Source organism: Chiloscyllium punctatum, chromosome 9, assembly GCF_047496795.1.
Source record: "Chiloscyllium punctatum isolate Juve2018m chromosome 9, sChiPun1.3, whole genome shotgun sequence".
Lineage (NCBI taxonomy): Eukaryota > Metazoa > Chordata > Chondrichthyes > Orectolobiformes > Hemiscylliidae > Chiloscyllium > Chiloscyllium punctatum.
In genome coordinates, this window is record NC_092747.1 from 67011166 (window position 1) to 67038280 (window position 27115).

At 42.2% G+C, this 27115-nt stretch overlaps 1 protein-coding gene across 11 annotated transcripts in view; it reads right to left on the minus strand.

Annotated features, from left to right (window-relative positions):
* LOC140481473 (disks large homolog 2-like) overlaps positions 1 to 27115 on the minus strand; it is a 956164-nt gene that overhangs the window by 578502 nt on the left and 350547 nt on the right. The gene's annotated exons all lie outside the window — the stretch shown is intronic.

The window sequence follows — 27115 nt, forward strand, 5'->3', positions numbered from 1 at the left end:
CCCAAAAACAAATACTTTGACTGTTGTTTCAGTTTCTGTAAATACTGCTAACTAACTGCTTCCATGATAGCTAGTGCTACCTATGGAGTAAAGAGATGATACAATAATAACTAACGTCTGATTTGTCAGCCCTCAATGATCCCAATTTTCTATAGAGTAGCTTGAGAAAAATCCAGACAAGTGAGTGTGCAAAACATAATCCTGAACCAATTTAATCCAAGATATTTCTTTGATGACAGAAAGAAACAGTACAAAAGACTGCTGTTGAAACACTGAATGCTGACCTCAGAAAGGAACCTTAGCCAATACACCAGCCCTAAAGTTTGTTCCGATAAGCATTGCTGACAAGTCCCAAATTTGTTAACCATCCCTTAAAGAAGGATTGGTGTTGATCCATCTCCTTGAAACATTTCAGTCCTGGTGGTGAATCTACGTCCAAAGTGCTGTTAGGGAAGGAGTTTAATGTTATTGGTCCATTACGGTATGAGAATGGCATTGTAGTCCCCAGTCAGGATGGTTGGGGCTAGACAGAAATATTTGGGTATAGTTGATAAAAAGAAATGCTGTTGATGCTTTCGTCCTATACTTATCATGCCAGATTCAAGAATGACAAATTCTAAGGAGACCAACAATTCATACTCCATGGGAAAAGGATACTGATTGGTTGAGAACGTTGGCATTGGAATAATTGTCTTAGAATTCCTCCAGGACAGAAGAAAGCCATTCAACCCAGTTATCAGAATGACTAATTTAATGAGTGCCATTCCCCCAAGTTCATTCTGTAACTCTGCAATTCCTTGCTTTAGAAATAAGAGTTAAATTCACTCAATCATATCAGTCTCCACCACACCCTCAGGTAGTGCAAGCCAGATTGCTGCACGGAAACAATTTTCTCAGGTCACTTTTGCTTCTTTTGCAAAACCAGACAGCTAGAAACCATACATAGAGACAGGAGAGAATTGACATTGAAGTCATCAACATTGATCCAAAAACCTGTGATGATGGGCATGGCACTAGGTCAAACATGGGTGAAGAAACCCCCTGCTGATTATCACATACCACAACCTCATCGCTGTTGAATCAGTATTCCTCAGTACTGAATATCACTTTACATAAGCACTGAGCGTAGCAATGATACAGACTACTCTCTGCATGGAAAGCATCAATAATTATCAAGAGCAGGGTATCAGTCCCTCTACTGACTGGGCTAGATAAGCTCCAAGGAAGCTAACTGGAATCTGAGCCTGCAAGAGCTGAAGAGGGAACCAATAAAAAAGAAAAATCAACTTCAGCTCAGCCTTAGCAATCTACCTGTCATAGAAGCAACCATTCATGAAAGAGTCGGTAGAAATGACCACCACACAATCCTGGGAGACAAAGTTCTGTCTTCACTTTGAGGTTACCCTCCATCGTGTTGCGCAGCACTACAAACTTGTTAATGGGATAGACTTCAAATAAACCTAACAACTCAAAATTGGGCAAAGAGCCACAGTTGTCCATGAGCAGCAGCGAAATCATACTCATCCACATTGTGCAATCTCATGACCATGCATATTCCCTACTCTACAGTGCCATTAATTTGAGAGAGCAAACGTGGTTCAACAAAAAGCGAATGACTGCATGCTAACAGGACTACCGGCAGTTAAAAATGAAGTATCAACCTGGAGAAGCTATAACACAGGACTATTTACGTGGCAAACAACAATTACAGGATTGGAAAAACAGCACTAGGTAATCACCCAACCAACACATCAGATAAAAGATCTGCAGTCTTGTCACAGTCATGCTTTTACTAAGTTCACTTGACCTTAATTATATATTTGCATATGGTGAGAAGGTTGCCTCCCCTCCATATTAGGGTGATGAACTGAGGAATGGGAAGGTGGTACACTCACCACCCAACCTATTTTACAAGCCTATCTGTTGAAAACATGCTCAATGAGGGAATATAAAATCCAGCCTCAAGGTTGAAAGCAATCTGGTTTGGCCATAGACGTTTACCAGAGAAATAGATAGAATCAGTGACCAAGTAACAAAGATTGTAATGGGAACCAAAGACTTCAGTCTTCCCAATAATTATTTGGAGGAGCTTTCTGCTTATCCAGTACTGTAGGTCAGGCAAGCAATTTAATAACTTAAATTCATTGAAGGGGTCAAAAGTGTTGTTAGTGAGGTAAAGTTAGGCATCACCATCATAGATGTGCAAACTTATGCCACAGTACATTGCAGTTACACATGCAGCAACAGGCACCCACCTCATATACCAGATCAGGGTGCATCTCAGGGCTCTTAGCTCTATGGCAACATACTACATCAATGTCACACATCTCCAAGACAAGACCGTGAAACATTAGGAGCAGAAGCAAACCGTTCAAGCTAGTCTTTGGATGATGTCACCAAAAGGCCACATATAGATGAAAAATAGGAGTACACTAAGGATAGGGAAATAGATGGATGACAAAGTTGTGCAAGAGCAGACTAGACATTATAGCTGAGTCTTTGGTGATGATTGGAGAGATAAGAATGAAAGGAGGAAAGCACATTCCTACTCATTTGGATGATGTTCAAGAGGGTTAGAGGAGGATGGGGAAGTTTACAGGGTCAAAAGCTTAGTTTTTCCAGTTGTGTTCTCAAAACTCCAGATGTATGTGGCACAGAAGAATAGGACAAGAATACCTGCTAATTATAATAGTCTGTACTTCTTTTTATTGAGACAATTAAAATAGCTCTAGTTAACTTGGTCACAACTGTTAAAATGCTAATGTTTCTACATCCCTAAAACTTTCAGTGCATGAAGAATAGATATTTTGCTGTAACATAGCATCTTGCTTTCTAATTTAGGATATCCATAATCCTCAAAACAATGTCACAGTTTATATTATCTTTTCCCTGTTGGTGAATCTCATGCCACTTATCAAAAGGTATTTTTATAGTAAGGTAACCTAACCATATAACTACAATACCACCTTGTGGTCTGAATGTAACATTTTTCACAATGTATTTTTCACAAAGTACCCTGTGTCTCTCGATCAGTTGGAAGTAGATCAAGGAAAAAGTTTGTAAGATAAGACTAAAGACAAAAAAAAATTATAGTTTTATTTCATACTCAGTTATAGAGAGGTGATTGACAAAACAGATCTTCATCTGATAATACTAAAATAAATGAACATACAATGCTTACCCCATATCAGTTTCTTGCTTGACCTCAATTAAACAACTCCTACTTTCCAACATTCTCCTTCTGTGCCTAGCCAAAAGCCTGTTCTTGTAGTTTCCTGTTTAAATGCTGAGTGAGTGATTTCCTATCTGTTTGTCTCTATTTTTATCTCCACATTCACAGCCAGAAGGGATGGCCTGCCATTCTTTGTTGAGACCTGGGAACAAACACTTTCTAACACAATGATCAAAAATGTTTATCAATTTCGATAGGCTGATAAAGTGTTTAGTGTTTGGAGAAAACAACTTCAATACATTGATTATTATCATACAAACCGTCATTTGACTAAATAATTTGTAAAATTTGCTTGAATAGATTTTACTGTAAGAACAATATTTGTAAGCAATTATTTTTCCCCTGCAGTAATTTGAATGAGGTTCTATGTGGAGGCTGCATCTCACTGGCAGTTCTCTAGGTCTCCATGTTAGCCAACAGTCCCCTATACTTTAGGGCATGCTTCATGGACAGTGTCGGAGAAATGTGCCTAATAGGTTAGAGATCACAAAACACAGCTTGAAGTGAAATTGACAAACAGTTTATTGCAAGGGATTATAGCTGGAGGAGAAATTGACACAGGCTGACAAAGAACTGACAGTCTGCACAGATGGATCAGATGTCTCCTCCCAGAGCTGAGGAGAAAACCAGTTTTATAGTAATGCTGCACAATGACACTGATTAAGAAATGGGAAACTACAATATTTCTGGAAATGGAGTAATTTAGTTGCAAGGATGCTAACTGGAAAATAGTTTATCAGATGAACGTCCTGTTCCTTCACACAATGCAACATCCTGACAGTATCATGGTTTCATTCATCTTCACAGGTAAGTGTTAAAGTCTTTTGTGAAGTGGTGGGGTGCTTCCATTTGGCCCCACCACACCTTGGAAGCCAAATGGTACAATTGGCCAACCTGCTTTTGTGGGCCTATCGTGGGTTAGCAAATCTTTTCCTACAGACAGCTACATTTCCTCTTAGGTTGGCATGTGACAAAGCACCAGCTTTTTCATATCATCATGACACATCTCAAACTTACTTATAATACAGTTCACAACTTCAATACTGCACTTTGGAGGTCATTGACACCTTATATTGCAGTTAGACATGCAGCTACAGGCACCAACCTCATATACCAGATCAGGGTGCATCTCATGGCTCTCAGTTCTGTGGCAACATACTACATCAATGTCACATGTCTCCAAGACAAGACCATGATATATTAGGAGCAGAAGCAAGCCATTCAAGCTAATCAAATCTGCTTGCAATTCAAAGAGCATACTTGCAGTAGAAGTCAAGGGACTGCTGCCAGTCAGGGATATCACCATTGTCAGTCAAAGATATCATCCCATCTCAATTCAGGGTTTGGAGACGGTCAGTTAGCCAGCTGGGAAATTCTCATCTCTATAGGGGAGTGTGCCATGGTCAGTTTCGCAGGTCTATTGCAACCAGTCCAGGGAGTCATCAGAAGTATGTCGGTGAGCTGCACACAGTTCAATCAGGGGTCTGAACACCCTTCAGTCACATTTGTTCATCCAAGTTAATGTGGAAGAGGGCCATAGTCAGTATGGGAGATCTGTTCAGAGTCAAGAGTGGTTAAGAGGGACCACTTCTATGGTGGGAGCGCTAGAAAAGCCTATAGTGGGAATTGGACACATCATGCTGGGATTCGGAGGGAATAATGATTGTGAAAGAGGGGCGCAACTCATCTTATAAAGGATAGGAGACAATAGAGCAGTGTTTGCCGCAGGTTATGATTGGGTGATGAGAGTTCTTGTCATTGACAGGCACCATCATCCTCGCTTAAATTAGGGACGTGCATCATGATGGTTGGCATAACTAAGCTTGGGTCGGTACGGTGTATGTGAAGGGGCAGTTATTGTGCTGGACTCTGCTCAACTAAACCAGGCATGTTGAAGAGATGCAAGAGCAGCAATACTCGGAGAGGGAGATGAGGACATTGAGCAGGAGGAACACCACTTTCAGCACGACACAATGCTGCAGCATGGGGTGCAACAAGCCAGACATGATACCTGCTCCTAAAAGTTGTGACCTGGGTGAAGTCATCATTTATAGACTGTTAAGTTTGTTGTTTCTTGAAAGGTAATCAGCCCCTGTTTCTTTACAAAAGCAAGTGCAAAGCTTTGGTTGTTGTTCATTTGCTTTTCCTGTTTTCGTAATGGTAACAACTGTATGAAGGCTTGACAATATGCAATGTACTCACATTAAATAATGACAAGATATTGTGAGCTCAATGCTCACAAAACAAAGCTTTCCACCGTACTCAGGTAGATGTGACTACAATAAATCAAATCAAATCAAAATGAGTGTTGGGCAAACATTAGTCTCTGTAATAGAATATGTAGCCTCTGTAACTTTATTCTAGTAGCTGCAGTTACAATCACAGTCAATCGGACAGGTGATGATATATGCTGCCAATGTATTTACCACTTTGATATTCTATTTACAAATGAGATGTCACCATTCCACCTATGTGCCCTCAGTAGCTTACCTTTTTTAATTCCCTTCCACTATATCAGTGTAAGGGCGATTCCTAGTTGGCAACATTTGGCATGGTTTACAGCTGTGCTTTAAGTATAGCACTGATGCGAGGAAACTCGGCTCCTGGCCAGGGTGAGCACTTCCTCCACTGATGAGTGTAAGGCAGCATGAGAATGCACCATCGCAGCTTTGTGCACATTTAATGAGATCAGCAGTAGACGACTTAAATGAGATGTCTCTCAAAAGCTCATGGAGGGAAACCATCCATGAAACTCCAGAAATTGATACTTAGCCAATTTCTAATTTAGCTCATAATAAACATTGGCCAATGTCTTCAGCAGTGTGACTCAAGGGCTGGATTTTCCAATGAATGGCAATCTCTTGCATATAGGGTATCACGGTGAAAGGTAGCCAGATGAATAATAAAACATAAGGGCCACCATTTTCTCTCTACTGCCTCACGTTCAAAGGGCCAATACTCACTCTAGCTGCCACTGCTGACTGACTGCAGCAATAGCCCTTGATTGACTACTGACCCCTTTCACTCCACTAAGGACTGCTCCCTTTGATTTTCAGACATGGTCTTGGAGTTGCATGGAGCACATGCAATTTGCTTGCTGAATAAACTACTGCCACAGCTACAGATCAGATATTGATATAGCACTCTGCCCTCAGAGACAAGTCCACCTATATCTAACCGAAAGATTAACTTTGTTTTTTGTTAATTTGTTCAGGAGATGTTGGCATCCCCGGCTCGGCAAGCATTTATTACCTATCCCTAATTGCTACCATTCAGCCGATTAGTTTACTGAGCCATTTCAGAGGGCATTTAAGAATCAAAAACATTGCTATGGATCTGGAATCACATGTAGGTCAGAATCAAGTTACAATGGTGGACTATGCTTCTCTAAAATACAAGAGTGAATCAGATGTTTTTGTACAACAATTGGCAAATTATATCAAATTCAAATTTCACCATCTGCCATGGTGGGATTCAAGCACATATCCCAAATTAATATCAAAGTAGTATAGAGGCACTTGCTAGAGATCTGAAATCTAACACACAAAGCTGGAGAACCTCAGTAGGTGTGCCAGCATCAGAGAGAGAAGCAGAGTTAAGGTTTTGAATCCAATATGACTTCAGGACATTTCCCCAGTTTACTAGCTTGATTAGTAATCCAATAAGGTTACCACTGTGTCACCACAACCTCCTCCTCTAAATGACTATTCAGTGCTCCCCATCATCCCATGACTGCCTCTTCCTTTGTGTTAAAAAGCAATTCAAGCTGTGGAGGCTAGCAGCCAGTAACTGAGCACGAGAGAATTGGTGTGATAAGAAACCAAAGCAATCTTCAGAAAAGCTCATAGTCTGTAAGTCATAAAGTCATAGAGCCATAGAGGTGTACAGCATGGAAACAGACCCTTCAGTCCAATCCGTCCATGCCGTCCAGATGTCCCAACCCAATCTAGTCCCACCTGCCAGCACACGGTCCATATCCCTCCAAACCCTTCCTATTCATATACCCATCCAAATGCCTCTTAAATGCTGCAATTGTAGCAGCCTCCACCACTTCCTCTGCCAGTTCATTCCATACATATACCACCCTCTGCGTGAAAAAGTTGACCCTTAGGTCTCTTTTATATCTTTCCCCTCTCACCCGAAATCTATGCCCTCTAGTTCTGGACTCCTCGACCCCAGGGAAAATATTTTGCTTATTTACCCTATCCAGGCCCCTCATAATTTTGTAAACATCTAGACGGTCACTCTTCTGCCTCCGACGCTCCAGGGAAAACAGCCCCAGCCTGTTCAGCCTCTCCCCATAGCTCAAATCCTCCAACCCTGGCAACATCCTTGTAGATCTTTCTGAACCCTTTCAAGTTTCACAACATCTTTCTGATAGGAAGGAGACCAGAATTGCACGCAATATTCCAACAGTGGCCTAAGCAATGTCCTGTACAGTCGCAACATGACCTCCCAACTCCTGCACTCAATACTCTGACCAATAAAGGAAAGCATACCAAAAGCCTTCTTCACTATCCTATCTACCTGTGACTCCACTTTCAAGGAGCTATGAACCTGCACTCCAAGGTCCCTTTGTTCAGCAACACTCCCTAGGACCTTACTATTAAGTGTATAAGTCCTGCTAAGATTTGCTTTCCCAAAATGCAGCACCTTGCATTTATCTGAATTAAACTCCATTTGCCACTTCTCAGCCCATTGGCCTATCTGGTCAAGATCCTGTTGTAATCTGAGGTAACCCTCTTCGCTGTCCACTACACCTCCAATTTTGGTGCCATCTGCAAACTTACTAACTGTACGTCTGATGCTCGCATCCAAATCATTTATATAAATGACAAAAAGTAGAAGACCCAGCACCGATCCTTGTGGCATTCCACTGGTCACAGGCCTCCAATCTGAAAAACAACCCTTCACCACCACCCTCTGTCTTCCACCTTTGAGCCAGATCTGTATCCAAATGGCTAATTATCCCGGTATTCCGTGAGATCTAACCTTGATAACCAGTCTCCCATGGGGAACCTTGTCGAATACCTTACTGAAGTCCATATAGATCACATCTAACACTCTGCCCTCATTAATCCTCTTTGTTACTTCATCAAAAAAACTCAATCAAGTTTGTGAGACATGTTTTCCCACACACAACGCCATGTCGACTAACCCTAATCAGTCCTTGCCTTTCCAAATACATGTACATCCTATCCCTCAGGATTCCCTCCAACAACTTGTCCACCACCGAGGTCAGGCTCACTGGTCGATAGTTCCCTGGCTTGTCCTTACCACCCTTCTTAAAACAGTGGAACCATGTTTGCCAACTTCCAGTCTTCCGGCACCTCACCTGTGACAATCAATGATACAAATATCTCAGCAAGAGGCCCAGCAATCACTTCTCTAGCTTCTCACAGAGTTCTAGGGTATACCTGATCAGGTCCTGGGGATTTATCCACCTTTATGCATTTGAAAACATCCAGCACTTCCTCCTCTGTAATATGTTCATTTTACAAGATGTCACCATCTATTTCCCTACATTCTATATCTTCCATATCCTTTACCACAGTAAATACTGATGCAAAATACTCATTTAGAATCTCCCCCATTTTCTGCGGCTCCACACAAAGGCCGCCTTGCTGATCTTTGAGGGGCCCTATTCTCTCCCTAGTTACCCTTTTGTCCACAACGTATTTATAAAAACTCTTTGGATTCTCCTTAATTCTATTTGCCAAAGCTACCTCATGTCCCCTTTTTGCCTTCCTGATTTCCCTCTTAAGTATACTCCTACTGTCTTTATACTCTTCGAAGGATTCACTCGATCTATCCTGTCTATATCTTACATATGTTTCCTTCTTTTTCTTAACCAAAACCTCAATTTCTTTAGTCATCAAGCATGCCCTATACTTACCAGCCTTCCCTTTCACCCTGACAGGAATATACTTTCTCTGGATTCTTGTTATCTCATTTCTGAAGGCTTCCCATTTTCCAGCCATCCCTTTACCTGCGAATATCTGCCCCCAATCAGCTTTCGAAAGTTCTTGCCTAATACCGTCAAAATTGGCCTTTCTCCAATTTAGAACTTCAACTTTTAGATCTGGTCTATCCTTTTCCATCATTATTTTAAATCTAATAGAATTATGGTCTGCTGGCCCCAACGTGCTCTCCCACTGACACCTCAGTCACCTTGCCCTGCCTTATTTCCCAAGAGTAAGTCAAGTTTTGCACCATCTCTAGTAGGTACATCCACATTCTGAATCAAAAAATTGTCTTGTACACACTTAACAAATTCCTCTCCATCTAAACCCTTAAAACTATGGCAGTCCCAGTCTATGTTTGGAAAGTTAAAATCCCTGACCATAACCACCATATTATTCTTACAGATAGCTGAGATCTCCTTACAAGTTTGTTTCTCAAGTTTCCTCTGCCTATTAGGGGGTCTATAATACAATCCCAATAAGGTTATTATCCCTTTCTTATTCCTCAGTTCCACCCAAATAACTTCCCTGGATGTATTTCCGGAATATCCTCCCTCAGCACAGCTGTAATGCTATCCCTTATCAAAAATGCCACTACTCCTCCTCTCTTGCCTCCCTTTCTATCCTTCCTGTAGCATTTTTATCCTGAAACATTAAGCTGCCAGTCCTGCCCATCCTTGAGCCACATTTCTGTAATTGCTATGATATCCCAGTCCCATGTTCCTAACCATGCCCTGAGTTCATCTGCCTTCCCTGTTAGGCCCCTTGCATTGAGATAAATGCAGGTTAATTTATTAGTCCTACTATGTCCCTGCCTGCCTTGACTGTTTGACTCGCTTCTGTCTCAACTGTACCAATCTCAGACTGCTCTCTTTCCTCACTATCTCCCTGGTGCCCACCCCCACCCACCTCCACCCCCACCTTACTAGTTTAAATCCTCCTGAGCAGCTCTCGCAAATCTCCCTGCCAGTATATTAATCCCCTTCCAAATTAGGTGCAATCCGTCCTTCTTGTACAGGTCACTTCTACCCCAAAAGAGATTCGAATGATCCAAAAATTTGAATCCTTCTCCCATTCACCAGCTCCTCAGCCATGCATTCATCTGCTGTATCCTCCTATTCCTGCCCTCACTAGCTCGTAGCACTGGGAGTAATCCAGATAGTACTACGCTCGAGGACCTCAGTTTTAAATTCCTGCCTAACTCTCTGTTATCTCCCTGCAGAATCTCAACCTTTTCCATTCCTATATTGTTGGTTATAATGTGGCCCCTCTCCCCCATAAGAACATTCTGCACCCTCTCTGAGACATCCTTGGCACCAGGGAAGCAATATACCACTCTGCTTTTTCACTGCTGTCCACAGAAACGTCTGTCTGTATCTCGAACTAGAGAATACCCTAACACAATTGATCTCTTGGAACCCGACGTACCCATCTTTGCATTAGAGCCAGTCTCCATACCAGAAACTTGGCTATTCGTGCTAGATTCCCCTGAGAATCCATCACCCCCTACATTTTCCAAAACAGCATACCTGTTTGAAATGGGTATATCCACAAAAGACTCCTGCACTAGCTGCCTACCTCTCTTACCTTTCCTGGAGTTATCCCAACTATGTGACTGTATCTGAGACTTTCCCCCCTTCCTATAACTGCCATCCATCACATACCGTTGCTGTTGCAAATTCCTCATTGCTTCTAACTGTCTCTCCAACCGACCCATTCGATCTGATAAGATTCGCAACCAACAGCATTTATTGCAGATGTAATCCGCAGTAACCCTTAAACTCTCTTTAAACTCCCACATCTGACAAGAAGTACATATCACTTTATTAACGGCCATTTTTGCTCCTTCACAATCTACAGACCCAGAAAATAACACCGTCTTATTCCTCTACAAACACTGTCCCAGGTTAAATTATTAGTTATGGCTTATATTTTAAGTTTAATCAAGAAACATATCTCCAAAAACATATAATCAAGAAAAAACCTACTCTACTCACTACTGCAGATTCTCTGTAGGCCACACTTAAAACAATGATTAACTTATCTGATTCTGTGCTGTGAACTTCACCCAACAGTTCCTCCAAGATCAGTTGTGAATTTCACTATTTGTTCATTTTCACTTTTAAGATGCACTCCGATGTCCAGCGATACACAAATTCAATCATCAAAGACAGTAACTGTGCAGGTTCTCTCTCTCTCTCTCTCCTGCAATAACCTCACCATGTGCTTCCTTTGTCTGTTCTCCCTTTTAAAACTGCTGTTGTTTTAACTTTTTTTTTTCCAAAGTTCCAAAACAATGCAACAGCATATAAAACAGTAATTGCTGCTCCTGGAATTCGAGGAAATCACCTCCAGCACCTAAAATACCTCAAAAAAAGGAGCAACTGTTACAGCCAGAAATGTTTCCCGTCCTCCATCTTGGATTACCCAGAATGATCAATGCTGAAGTTAGTGAGTGTAATCAAAGAAAGCAATATGAAGTAATCAGAGGCTGGTAGTAAAGTGCGTGAGTGCTAAGAAAGCCAAGTATAACAAGATGCATGTGTCCATGTTAATGGTAAAGCATCCTGTATTGATGCATGAGATGTGTATGCCCCTGTACACAAGATGACCTGGTAGAAGCAAGGAATTTGCAGGTGTCCCTGAGCTCCAAAGTGAAGCATTGAAAGACTGAAGTTGTGAATGAGTTAGACCAACAGCACATATGATCATCTGGTGAGGATGGTGACTTATCGATAACGACGTGGAAGGATAAAGGGTTAAGTGGATGTTGGGCATGGAGCATTTAAGAACTTGTACTAAAGAAATGATCATCAGGGCAAGCATTTGGTAAGTGGCAATGCCCGGCTCATGTTCTTATTTACATGTTGGGAATTTGCACTGTCAACTATCTTTGCAGATGAGAGATGAGATTGCAGATGAAAATGAAGAGAAATAAGGTATTGGTTGCCCAATTGTGAGATTCTGAAGGTATCATTTAAGCATGGAGGGCTAAGTCAGGAATTATTTTTCTTGATATTGAAAATCAGATTTTTAGGGACAAAATCTTCCCAGACACTCAATGACATGGGCATTCCTTGGGAACGTCACTTGAGGCTACCAGTGATGAGTTTCTTAACATTAAGAGAAAAAAGTCACTTTTTTTTCAACCAAGTGATGGACAATGAGGCAAGATTCTCATGAGTGTGCAGGGAAAGCTGTATCATTAGCATTGCATTGCCTCCGTAATACACAGTTTCCAAACTACCAGATAGGATCTCGATGTGACAATCCCTGGCCTGAAAGTGAGAGTATAACCTGGTGACATCAGATTCCTGCTTGGTCCTCCAACCTCCGCCTTGGACAGCTGGCACAAACATCTCAGTCTACTCTCCATGGGCTACAACTACATGCATCCATAATCTATGAACTTTGGCATCCAACATGAACTAGCCTTGCCACATCCTCATGGCATATCTCAGATTCACTTGTAAGATGCTTCTGCAATACAATGCTGTAGCTTGGAGTGCACAGTGGAATGTTGCTGCCAGAATACTTTATATGTAAGGGTCAGCAGGGATTCCACCAGGGTATATCTCAGGACTACTCACTTGTTCACTATTACTCATTCACTTTGCCTTTGCTTCAACAATTGTCATGCCTTGCCTTTCCGTACACTGTTTGCTGTTTGGCACAGATACAAAGCCAGGCAACTTGTCATGGCTGTCAGCAGTCAAGGGGGTTGGACATGTTGCAGTATGACACTGTGCTCTGTTAATATTACCCTATAGCATGTGTCAGCAGCCTACACAGCAAACACTGTGCATCAACAAAAGTCTCAACCAATCTCTCAATGTCTAAGGGGAGTAGTCCATCTCCCTAAGGACAGACTCCATCAGTCGGCAGCAGGGGGGGTGGGGGTGGGGAGAGGTGTGGTCAGAGTTGTGGGTGGTGGTAGTGGTGTCTGCTAATGAAAATCAAGGGTGCCATCTGATCCCAGTGCAGGGACTTTGGTACGAACAGTTGACTACTTGGCATGTCATGTTCAGAGGATCCATATCATTGCAGTCTGGGGAATGGGCTGCAATCAGTCCTGATAGTCCAGTGCAAACAGTGAAAAGGTTCAAGGTAATTCAGTCAGGGAGCTGCATACAAATCAGCCAGGTGTGGTCACTCATCAGTCTGGGCTGTCTAATGAAGCCAGTCAGGGGGTTGGGCCACCGTTAGTCCTGGGGTTCAGCTCAATGAAAATCTATGGGTTTATCAGGGGTCGATGCTATGTTAGGGATATTACAGTACTCAATTTGGGGGGGTCAGAAGCTGCAAGCTAGGGTGTAGATGGGACAAGGATTGTGAAAGAGGCAAATTTAACACGTAAGGAGTTAGACAACAGTATATTAAAGAACATAGGATACTGTGGGAGAATGGGAGTTATCAGTAGACACCACAAGGCTTTGATGGGGGAGCTATGCAACATGCTGGTGGGCATAACTCAGCTGTAGAACAGGGTAAGGTTGAAAGCTGAGGACATAATGTTGTGTGCGAACATGTGGAGGATCAGTTCTGGCTGGGCTGGCCAGGAAGAAAGTGACATGGAAAGTCGGGGGAGTCCAACCTGTGTTGCCTTACAATATTCATACAGCTTGTAAACATGCACTGCAAATGGAAAGTTGCCATGACCACACCTGGAGTCAGCAGAGTCCATTTCACTTCTGTCTAAATGTAGGCTCAGTTTGTGAATAATGAGGCCCTTAATGGGCAATTGCATTAATCAGACATTTTCACAATACAGCTTGAAGTCATCTCGAATACTCGCATTGCAGATGTGAAATGCCGTGCATTGAATAATCATGTGGTGTGTAAATACTGATTACTGGCAATCTTGAAAATGTCATGAGTCAAAGCGGAGTGAAGATAGTCATCTCTGTGAAGCTTAAAGAATCACAGGCAATCTTAAAAATGCTACCTATGGGCCACAAACCATAAAGATATTACAAGATCACTTGATCTGAACAGGAACTTGGAACTGATTTCCTCTCACCTGGGACTGCAGGTATTTAATAGCACGTTCTTATATGCAATGATGTCTTTTTGAGTGACATGGGGCTAGGGGGAGAAGATGTTCGGATTGAAGCAGCACTTACAATCTCTTTCTGTCTCTTTGTAACACGACTGGTGTTGCATTCTTCAGAATAAAGTCCTATGTCAAAGATTACATAGATGCTTTCTATGGCCCTCCTTGGACCTTAGTGTACATGGCACGGTTTCAAGATTTCATGATGCTACAAAACTTGGCGCCATTTAAACTGTAGGGAGGACAGAATAGAATGTTGGCAGGACACAGACAAGTTGGTGAAGCGGGCACTGGATGACAGAGTGGGGGAGGTAGTGAAAGGGCAATAGTGTCCCTGGATTAGTAAGATTAGATTAGATTCCCTACAGTGTGGAAACAGGCCCTTCAGCCCAACTAGCCCACACCGACCCTCCGAAGAGTAACCCACCCCGACCCATTCCCCCTAACTAATGCACCTAACTCTACAGGCAATTTTAGCATGACCAATTCACCTAACCTGCACATCTTTGGACTGTGGGAGGAAACCAGAGCACCTGGAGGAAACCCACACATACACAGGGAGAATGTGCAAACTCCACACAGACAGTGACGCAACGCTGGAATCGAACATGGTTCCCTGGTGCTGTGAGGCAGCAATGCTAACCACGGAACCATCATGCCGCCCCTAACCATGTATTCTTCCAGACGCCTTTTAAACGTTTTAGCTGTACCAGCCTAGTAATGCAGAACACTAGGCTAATGTCCTGACGGCATGGGTTCAAATCCTACCATGGTATATGGTAAAGTTTGAATTCAATAAAAAAATCTGGAATAAAAAGTTAGTCTAATAGAAACCACTTCACTGTCAATTGTGATAAAATCAATCTGGTTTACTAATATCTTTTAGGGAATGAAAATTTCCATTCAACCTGGTCTGGCCTACATATGACTCCAGAACCACAGCAATATGGTCGACTCTTAACTGTACTCTGGACAATTAAGAAGGAACTAAAAATGCTGCTCTAGCCAAGTTCACATTCATAAGCAAAATGAGTTCAATATGACAATATATGAGGTTAAACATTTTGGTAGGAAGAACAAGAAAACAAGATCAAAAATAAAAGGTGAAGTGAATGCAGGAGCTGAGAAACCTGAATGTACTTATGTAAAGCTATGAAAGCTGACATATAAATTAGGACCGGGGTAGGCCATACAGGGCCTCGATTCTGACTTGATCCTACTCCACCATTTAATAAAATCATGGCTGATCCAATCATTGTATATTTCCAGCTAACCATGAAAATCTTTCACCTTGATTACTAGGAACTTGTTCATCTGTACCTTAAAACTATTCAAACACATTGCTTCAATCCACCTTGAGGAGGAAAGTTCCATTGACTCATTACCATCACTGAAAAGATGTAGAGTCACAGAGTCGTACAGCACAGAAACAGACCTTTAGTCCATGCCAACCAGAAATCTTAAATTAATTTAATCCCATTTGACAGTATTTGACCCCTATCCCTCTAAATCCTTCCTAGCCATGTACTCTTCCAGACACCTTTTAAACATTTTAGCTGTACTAGCCACCACCTCCTCTGGCAGTTTATTCCAGACACACACTACCCTTTGCATGAAAATGCTGCCCCTTAGGTCTCTTTTAAATCTTTCCCCTCTCATCTTAAACCAATGCATTCTCATTTTGGACTCCCCTACCCTTGGAAAAAAGACTTTGGCTATTCACCCTATCCTCGTCCCTCATGATTTTATAAATCTCTATAAGGTCACTCTTCAACCTCCATTGCTCCAGGGAAAATACCCCAGCTTATTCAGACTCTCCCTGTAGTTCAAACCCTCCAACCTTGGCAACATGCTTGTAAATCTTTTCTGCACGCTTTCAAGTTTAACAACTTCGTTCTTACAACAGGGAGACCAGAATCGAATACGGCATTCCAAAAGAGACTTAAACATCTTTTACAGCCACAACATAATATCCCAACCCCTATACTCAATGCACTGACCAATAAAGGCAATAACCCGAACAAAAAACCATGTTCGCTAGCCTGTCTACCTATGACTCAACCTTCAAGGAACTATGAACCTTCACCCCCTTCACCTCTTTGTTCAGCAACACTAAGTGCATAAATCCTGCTCTGATTTGTCTTACCAAATGCCACATCTCACATTTATCTAAATTAAAAACTCCATCTGTCATTCCTCAACCTATCCGCCCATCTGATCAAGGTCCCATTGTACTCTGAGATAAACTTCATCACTGTTCATTACACAAGTGTTTCTCAAATGTGTTTTGGCCATGGCCCCTCTAGGAGCTCTTCTCAGGTTCGAGGATTCCCCCTTCAAACGGGAATACAACACGAAAAGATAGACAGAAAATCATTTATTATTGAACACCAAGAAAACTTGAACATTCCAACCTACCAGACAAAACTTAAAAAAAAAGACTGTATGAAATTAAACATCCATCAGGCCTAATACGAGTCCTGAGCTTGGTGCTTTGTGCTTCATATTGGGCTCCAGATTAGGTTGGACTGGTTCAGGGTATTTCACTGGCTCAGTTACCAGGGCGCCCATAAACCCTTGGGGCTCCCTTCTCAGTTTTCAGTCTGTGGCCCCTTCAAATATGCCATGGCCCCCGTTGAGAATGGCTGCACTACACCAATTTTGGTCATCTGCAAATGTATTAACCATTCTTCCTATATTTACATCCAAATCATTTATATAAATGACAAAAAGCAGTGGACCCAGTATCGATCCTTGTGGCACACTGCTGGTCACAGGCCTCTATTCTGAAAAAGGAACGTTCCCCCACTATCCTGTGTCTCCTACCTTCAAGCCAATTTGGTATTCAAAAACCTAGCTCTCCCCGAACTCCATGTGATCTAACCTTACTAACCAGCCTATCATGCGGAACCTTGCCAAACACCTTGCTGATGCCCATATAGACAACGCCCAAAGCTCTGCCTTCATCAATCTTCTTTGTCACTTCTTCGTCTCTGTCTTAAATGGAGGCCTCTTAATTTTAAACAATTACTCTTAGTTCTACATATTATCCTAGAAAAGAGAATATCATTTCTAAATCCACTCTATCAAGAATGTTCAGAATGTTGTATGCCTTAATCACGTTGCCTCTCACTCATTTAAACTCCAGCCAACATAAGCCTATGCTATCCACCATTTCATAGAACATAGAACATAGAACATAGAAAAGTACGGCACAGAACAGGCCCTTTGGCCCACAATGTTGTGTTGAGGTTAATCCGAATGTAAAATATAGTAACCTAACCTACGCACCCCTCAACTCACTGCTATCCATGTGCATGTCCAGCAGTTGCTTAAATGTCCCCAATGACTCTGCTTCCACCACCGCAGCTGGCAAAGAATTCCATGCATGCACAACTCTCTGCGTAAAGAACCTACCTCTGACTTCGCCTTTGTACCTTCCTCCTAATATCTTCAAACTATGACTCCTCGTACTAGTCAATCCTGCCTTGGGGAAAAGTCTCTGGCTATAGACTCTATCTATTCCACTCATTATCTTGTATACCTCGATCAGGTCTCCTCTCTTCCTCCTTTACTCCAGAGCAAAAAGTCTAAGCTTATTCAACCTTTCTTCATAAGGCAAGCCCTCCAGTCCAGGCAGCATCCTGGTAAACCTTCTTCGCACCCTCTCTAAAGCCTCTGCATCTTTCCTATAGTAGGGCGACCAGGACTGGACACAATATTCCAAGTGTGGTCTCACCACGCGCTTGTAGAGCTGCAGCAAAACCTCGCAGCTCTTAAATTCAAGCCCCCTGTTAATGAAAGCCAAAACACCATCTGCTTTATTAATAACCCTATCCTCTTGGGTGGCAACTTTGAGGGATCTTTGTACTTGCACACCCAGACCCCTCTGTTCCTCCACACTGCCAAGAATCCTGTCTTTAATCCTACATTCAGCATTCGAGTTCGACCTTCCAAAACACATCACTTCGCATTTATCCAGGTTGAACTCCATCTGCCATTTCTCAGCCCAGCTCTGCATCCTGACTATGTTGCGCTGCAGCCTGCAATAGCCCTCTATACTATTGATGACACCTCCAATCTTTGTATCATCTGCAAATTTACTAACCCACCCCTCAACCTCCTCATCCAAGTCATTTATAAAAACTACAAAGAGCAGAGGTCCAAGAACAGAGCCCTGCGGGACCCCACTCAACAATGACCTCCAGGCAGAATACTTTCTATCTGCAACCACTCTCTGCCTTCTGTCAGCCAACAAATTTTGAATCCAGATAGTCAAATCTCCCTGTATCTCATATTTCCTGAATTTGTGAATGAGCCTAGCATGGGGAACCTTATCAAATGCCTTGCTGAAGTCCACTGCTCGACCTTCGTCAACCTGTCTTGTCAACTCCTCAAAGAACTCAATATGATTTGTGAGGCATGACCTGCCCCTCACAAAGCCATGCTGACCGCCTTTAATCACACTATGCTTTGCCAAATAGTCATAAATCCTATCCCTCAAAATTCTTTCCAAAATTTTGCTGACCACAGACTTAAGACTGACTGGTCTGTAATTGCCAGGGATTTCTCTTCTACCCTTCTTGAAAAGAGGAACAACATTTGCCTCATTCCAATCCTCTGGTACGACTCCTGTGGAGAGTGAGGAGGCAAATATCCTCGCCAGCGGCTTAGCAACCTCCTTTCTCGCTTCCTGGAGCAACCTAGGATAAATCTGGTCTGGCCCTGGGGACTTATCAATCTTAATATTTTCCAAAATTTCCAGCATATCTTGATCTGGTCAAGACTGTATTCCAACTCCTCAAAGATTTCATTTACAACAAGTTCCCTTTCATAGGTGAAAACCAAAGCAAAAAACTCATTTAGGGCTTCCCCTATCTGGTCAGACTGCATGCACAAGTTCCCTCCACTATCCCTGATTGGCCCTAACTTCTCCCTGATCATTCTCTTATTCCTCACGTATGAGTAAAATGCCTTTGCGTTCTCCCTAATCCTACTTGCCAAGCCTTTTTCGTGCCCCCTCCTGGCTCTCCTCAGTCCATTTATGAACTCCTTTCTAGCAAGCCTGTAATCCTCTAAAGCTGTGCTAGATCCTTGTTTCCTCCACCTTACGTAAGCTGCCTTCTTCCTCTTGACAAGAAGTTCCTCTGTTCTCATCATCCAAAGTTCCTTAATCTTACCCCTTCTTACCTGTCTCAGAGGAACAAATTTGTGCATTACTCGCAACAACTGCTCCTTAAATAGTCTCCACATGTCTGCTGTGTCCTTTCTGTGGAACAATTGCTCCCAGTATGAACTTCCCAACTCCTGTCTGAGAGCACCATAATTTCCTTTTCCCCAATTAAATATCTTCCCTTGATAACTGCTCATTTCACTCTCCAAGGTTATGTTAAATGTGAGGTAGTTGTGATCACTGTCACTAAAGTGCTCTCCTACCGCGAGATCTGTCACCTGTCCTGGCCCGTTGCCGAGCACCAAATCCAAAATGGCCTCTCCCCTATTTCCTCAGAAGATAACGTGCTCATTCCAAATAGCAGCCGAGTAAACCCTCTTTGAACTGTCTCTACTACATTTACATCCTTTCTTAAATGAGGAAACTAATATTGCAGACAGTGCTCCTGATGTGGTTGCACCAAAGCCCTGTGTAAATTACTTCCCTACTTTTGTATACAATTATCCCTACAATAAACGCTAACATTTATTAGGTTTCCTAATTATATTTGGGTTTCTAATGATTCCTAATGTGCTTACCTGCAAACTAACATTTTGCAAATCCTGTACTAAGACTACCAGAATCCTTCATATTGCAGAGCTTTGTAATCTCTCACCATTCAGATAACAGGTTTAGTTCAAACAGTTTCACATTTTCACATAATATATTCCATTTGCTACATCTATGCCCAGTCACTTAGCATATCTATAACTTTTTGAAGTCTCATGTCCTCCTCACGACTCACTTTACTACTCTAGAATCATAGAATAGAATCCTTACATTGTGGAAAGAGGCCATTTCACCCATCAAGTCTGTACCAGCTCTCCAAACAGACCCAGACTCCCACTCAGTCTCCATAATCCTGCATTTATCATTGTTAATTTACCTAACCTGCAAATCCTTGGACAAAATAGGGCAATTTAGCATGGCTAATTTACCTAATCTGCATATTTTTAGACTATGGGAGGAAATCGAAGCACCCAGCGAAATCCCATGCACACACAGGGAGAGCATGCAAATTCCATACTCCACCTATCTTTGTATCATCAGCAAATTTGGCAACAATGCCTTCTGTCATTCATTCAAATCATTTACTTAAATTGCAAACAGTTGGAACCTCAGTACACCTGCCTGCACTGCACTTTCCAGCACCACTCTACTCCAGAATCTGGTTTCCAGCATCTGCAGTCATTGTTTTTACCTAGCAAAAATCTAAGTGGCATGTCACTTTCAGGTGTCAAGCTTACTACCTGACTTTCCCAGCATTTGAAACATAGGATTTTTCAGACCAAACACCCGCAGTTCCTCTTATTCCACTCTCTCAGAACACCTTGGCATATCAGCTGACTCACCCATATATTAGCACCATCATATCCTTTCTCAGCCAATACTTTCTCAATTAAACTCCACAAATATTTTAGTTCTATCCTTCCACGGGTTCTACTTTTCATATTTACAAGTCATAGGTTCTTTCCTTGCAGTGAGGGAGAGATGGATTTGCAGCTGTCAGCATTCTAACAGCAATAGAGGAAGTGGTGTTGTAGACTGGCAAGGCATTGAATGGGTAGGTTGAGCAGTTTCCCATCAGTTCTATTGATTATCTGTGCACTATCATGAGTAATTTGCTGGCGGCGAGGTACAGTATTATAATGAAAAGAAAATGATGAACCAGGTTACTGCATTACACAGCGATGTTTGACCCTCACCTTTATTGGGGCACGATTTGCTGTGCTTTCACTGGCAGTGAACACAGTTTGCATGTCATTGTGGAATATGCAGTTGATACTGACAAATATTGACAGCAGACAAAGTTGAGAAGGGTACTACTCCACAAGCCCTTCAGGTTGAAAGAATCAAAAAGCTCACGTGAGATCAAAGAGACCCATGTACATCAGCTGGTATTGTTCCTTGCATTTTTCATTAATTGGCTGTCCAATGACAATCATGCCAATGTGTCTCTGAATCAGCAAAACCCACAATGCAACTCTGGAAGCAGTTTCTCGACATTAACAGAAGGCAGTTAAATAGGATCCTTGCCTTGCACTGGCTTAGACAGAGACAGTTACCTCTTAATTACCACCATTAGGCTTGTCTTCCTTCTTCAAGAGAGTTGCAAACGTATCATTCCTGAGATTCCATGTCTTTCGCCTTTATAAAGGATATGAAGCCTGCCAAGAGAGACTCTGTGCTGTGTTTCAGAATTTGAACAGGGATTCCATCTTGTTATGAATTTGAAGGTGTGTATTGTACTTTTAAGAAAGAGTGAATACTGTTCCGAACTGAGAGATGACAAGCACCTGTGATATGATGAGATGACAGTCTCAGAGTGTACTGGAAAATTGAAAATATGTAACATTTGGCTGCAAAATGGATACCTGAGTTGGTTGCTGTTTTGACAACAATTCAAATTTAACCAGTTTAAATTATGCCCCAGGATACTAAAACCTAATTGAGTTGAATTTCTTGTTTTGGCAATATCAAACCAATGATATGATCCAATCGTGGGGATATAAAAATGCAGGCATTTTGAAAATTACAGACACAGTAACTGCCATCAACACAGATTCAAGAAATTAGGAAACACTCTCTACCAAAGATATCTTTTCATATGAAACATATTTGCAGTAGAACTGAATATGTCTCACAGAACACGACAGCGGCAGTGTGGTTTTGAAATTAAGTTGATGTAATTTTAATAAGTGTTTTACTGGAACAACACGTTATTATAGAGTTAGAGGCAGGTAATAAGCAGTTAAGAGAAAAGGGAGGCTTAGAGTTGTAAATAGTTATTGTTTAATGTTCACTTTTAAAGTTAAAAAATAAATTGATATTATTTTCTTTAGATAGTGGAATTAGGGAGTTCTCTGTCATTCATATTTTAACAGATTATGAGGCAAGGTGAGCTTTCCTGGGTATTTGGTTTAATTAACAGAAGGGTTCAGCACTGTGCCATGACAGATTATTGAAGTTATATTTTCAAATTTAACTTGTTAACTATAGTTTAACCGACACTGAGCTGAACAAGGTCTTGAGGATTACAGCTGAGGATGTTCAATTTGATGACAAAGTCCTGGTGAGGACTTTATCCAAATATTCTCTTCAGCATGGAGTATTTCACTGTCCCCTTCATGCTTGGCTCTTGCGGATGGACTGTTGACTACTTGGACCAGAGATCATCTTGATAACACTAACGTACAACATACATGCCATTGGCATAACCAGGTTGCTGGCTCTTCCACACTCTTCCTACCCACCATTTGTTCTTTACGTCATTGATTTTATTCTGTACTACTGTCGTCAGCCAACTACAGCTCAGAGCTGTCTTCAATTAAAATGAAAGTTGTGCATTATGTTTGATTAGGTCCTGCATCTCTTGATCATTTTCATCAAACCAATAACGTTTCCTATTAGAGAGACCAAGGATCTCTTTACAGTGGCTTATAATGGCCATCTTTAGGGTCAGGCAAGCACTATGGGCACACTGCAGCTACAGGATGGATTGACATATTGACGCATTGCTGGGATATACGAGGTCTTGAATGTTAATGCAGATTAAGATTGACTGAGATCCTGGAACCTGTGGCCCATGACAAAAGGAATCATTGCTTCCAATTTGCAAGCTCAGTCTTTGGACTGACAAGGAGATGAGGAGCTGAAGTTACCAGCTAAACCAGACAAGGAGCCTTAGCTCTCATCCACTGATCACATTCCTGATGAAGGGCTTTTGTCCAAAACATGGATTTTCCTTCCCCTCGTATACTGCCTGACCTGCTGTACTTTTCCAACACCACTCTAATCTTGACTCCAATCTCCAGCATCTGCAGTCCTCACTTTCACCACTGACCACTATTGTCTGCCATACTAATAAGTTGCCAGAGAGCCAGGGAATTGAGCGCAAGACAAAATAGACTGCAAATGTTTAGCGCAGCTGTTTTTTTTGAGGTCCAAGGGATCTGTTGCCCAGGTCACAAGGTGGTAAAGCAAACCTTATGTTCATCTACACATCGAGGGAACAGTTATCATTTTGGTAAAAACAAAAATAAACAAATTATAATCAACTGTGAATGATAACAAAAAAAAGTCAAGATCCATATATTTAACATTATTAATAGCTAAGTTAAATTTGGAAATATACATCAGAAAAGTAATATGTAATGCTACCATGCAGGGCCAGGAAAGGCTCTACTATGGGACTGGATATATTTTCAACTCTGATTTATTGTCCAGTTTCAAAACACAAAATCATAATTCCAGATACTAGAGATGGTTGTTTTAGTTGAATACGGTATGCAAATGTTATAAACTTCAAACAGGATTCAATTTACGTTCAAAGTTCTTGAATTATTTGCATTAAGGTTTTGAATATGGGCTATAATTAAGTGCACTGCAGAACAGAACTGATACAATGACAAGAACAATTATTTTTATTACCATGTGGTGGCAATGTTGTTTCATCAATCTAATAACAACAAATTCCCAAGAACATGATCCAGCACATACCTTTAAAACTAAATTCAATGAAATGAACAACTGAGCCAAATCAATTTGTGGAGCTCGTGAACAAATAAAACAGTTGAAGACTGATGGAGTTTCTTGAAAGGAATCATTCTGAAAATGCAGTATCAACGCAAGCCACAATATAATAATCTAAGAGGAAACAATGATGATGCATTTTTAACAGGTTAGCAACAGTATGGAAAATAAAAATAATCTGTATAAATCAGGCAGAGAAAGTAGGAACAGAAACAAAGTGAAGGAGAAACTCTGCAGGTTTCTCAGAATCTATGGAGAGAGAAGCAGAGTTAACATTTCGAGTCTGATAGGATTCATCTTAAGAAGTAAAAGAAATGGAAAATAATGTTTCAGTGCTATAGATAGAGCTGGGCGTACTCAAGTGGAATAGGTGGCAAGGGTGTTCAGAGTCAAAGACTACAAACAATTAATAAATGGTGGTGATGGGAAGATAGTGATGTAAAAAGAGGGTAAATGAATGTGTGAAAACAAGAAAACGAGTGCTCTGCTAAGATCAAAGTCAACAAAATATGGCTGTGACTGTGTGAACGCGAGGAAGAGTGGGAGAGAGCGAGGAAAAGTGAGTGTGTGTGCGGGGGTGGTAGAAGAGAAGGAGTGGGATTGTTGAATGATGTAAGAAAAATGGATGACACAGAGGTCATGCTCTGAATTTGTGATATTAAGTATATTCTTAGTAGTTGGATGACTCCTCAGTGGAAAATCAGGTGTTATTCTTCTAGTTTACGCTGTGCTTCATTGGAAATCTGCAGCAAACCTAAGATGGAAATGGTTGAATGGGAGCAAAGTGGTTTATTGAAATGGCAAGTAACTGAAAAGTCAGAGGCATTGCTACAGATATTGGAAGGCCTCCCCAAACCTACGCCAGCTGCGCTTAGCCTCACCAGCATAAAAGAACTACATTGTCAGAAGCAAATGCAGTAGACTATATTGAAAGAAATACCACTAAAACAACAACACCTGAAAAAGGGGCCATGGTCAGTGAGGAAGGAAGTGAATATGCAAATGTTACACATTTCGCAAATGCACACATAAGTGCCATGGGGAATGAGGAAATATTACCAAGTGATAGAAGCACTTGTCAAGTTTGCTCTACTGTTCCATAAGATCATAGTTGATTTGTCTGCGTTCTGAATTCCACATTTCAATCTATCCTGATAACCTCTGGTTCCTTTGCAGAATAAGTATTGTTCTACCTCCAATATATAAAAATATTCAATGATCTTGGCTCTACTGCCTTCTTATGCAGAGAGTTTCAAAATCACACAGCCCTGAAAGAAAAATTTCCACTCAGCTCTGTACTAAAAGGTGACCCCTAATTTTAAAACAGTTGTCCTAAGTTCTGGGCTCACTTAAAAGAGCAAACATAATTTGCTTCCAATTTTAATCCTTTTATTACTTCCACACATTCTATTTCAGGCACTTCCTATCCTTTGAGTTCTTCATCTCCATCTTTGGGGATAGGCTATCATCCAATTTTCATTCTTAGGCAACTGACTCTCAAAAGATACCAGGCAAAATGAGGACTGCAGATACTGGAAACCAGAGTCTGGATTAGAGTGGTACTGGAAAATCACAGCAGGTCAGGCAGCATGCAAGGAGCAGGAAAATTGACGCTTTGGGCAAAAGCCTGTCATCAAGAACAGAGGCAGGGTTTCCAGGGTGAAGAGATAAATTGGGGAAGGTGGAGGGGTGCTGGGGAGAAGGCAGCAAAGAGTACAATGTGTGGATGGAGGTGGGATGAAGGTGATAGGTCAGAGGGGAGGGTGGAGTGGACAGGTGGGAAGAGAGATTGGCAGGTAGGACAGGTTATGGGGACGGTACTGAGCTAGAATTTTGGAACTGGGGTCAGGTGGGGGAAGGGGAAATGAAGAAACTGGTAAAGTCCACATTGATGCTCTGGGATTGAAGTGTTCGGAGGCGGAAGATGAGGCGTTCTTCCTCTAGGTGTCGGGTGGTGAGGGAGCGGCGGTGGAGGAGGCCCCAGGACCTACATGTCCTCGGCAGAGTGGGAGGGGGAGTTGAAATGTTGGGCCATGGGGTGGTGGGGTTGATTGGTGCGGGTGTCCCAGAGATGTTACCTAAAGTGCTTTGCAAGGAGGCGTCCAGTCTCCCCAATGTAGAGGAGACCACATCGGGAGCAACAGATACAATAATTAGGACCTTGGATGGAGGTGAGGGGGAAGGTATGGACGCAGGTTTTGCAGTTCCTGCGTGGCAGAGGAAGGTGCCAGGATGGGAGGGTGGGTTATTGGGGGGGGGCGGGGAGCGTAGATTTGACCAGGTAGTCAAAGAGGGAACTGTCTTTGCAGAAAGCAGAAAGGGGGTGGGAGGGAAATATATCTCTGGTGGTGGGGTCCATTTGGAAATGGCAGAAATGTCGGCAGACGATGCAATTTATGCAAAGGTTGGTAGGGTGGAAGGTGAGGACCAGGGGGTTCTGTCCTTGTTACAGTTGGAGGGGTGGTGTTTGAGGGCGGAGGTGCGGGATGAGGATGAAATGCGTTGGAGGGCATCTTCAACCACGTGAGAAGGGAAATTGCGATCTCTAAAGAAGGAGGCCATCTGGTGTGTCCTGTGGTGGAACTGGTCCTCCTGGCAGCAGATACGGCAGAGGCAGAGGAATTGGGAATACGGGATGGCATTTTTGCAGGAGGTGTAATCCAGGTAGCTGTGGGAGTCAGTGGGTTTGTAAAAAATGTCAGTATCAAGTCGGTTGTCATTAATGGAGATTGAGAAGTCCAGGAAGGGGAGAGAGGTGTCAGAAATGGTCCAGGTGAATTTAAGGTTGGGGTGGAATGTGTTGGTGAAGTTGATGAACTGCTCAACCTTCTCGCGGGAACATGAGGTGGCGCCAATGCAGTCATCAATGTAGCAGAGGATGAGGTGGGGAATGGTGCCGGTGTAACTATGGAAGACGGACTGTTCTACGTAGCCGACAAAGAGACAGGCATAGCTGGAGCCCATACGGGTGCCCATGGCTACCCCTTTGGTCTGGAGGAAGTGGGAGGATTCAAAGGAGAAATTGTTATGGGTGAGGACCAGTTCAGCCAAACGAATGAGAGTGTCAGTGGAAGGGTACTGCTGGGGACGTCGGGAGAGGAAGAAACAGAAGGCTGGAGGCC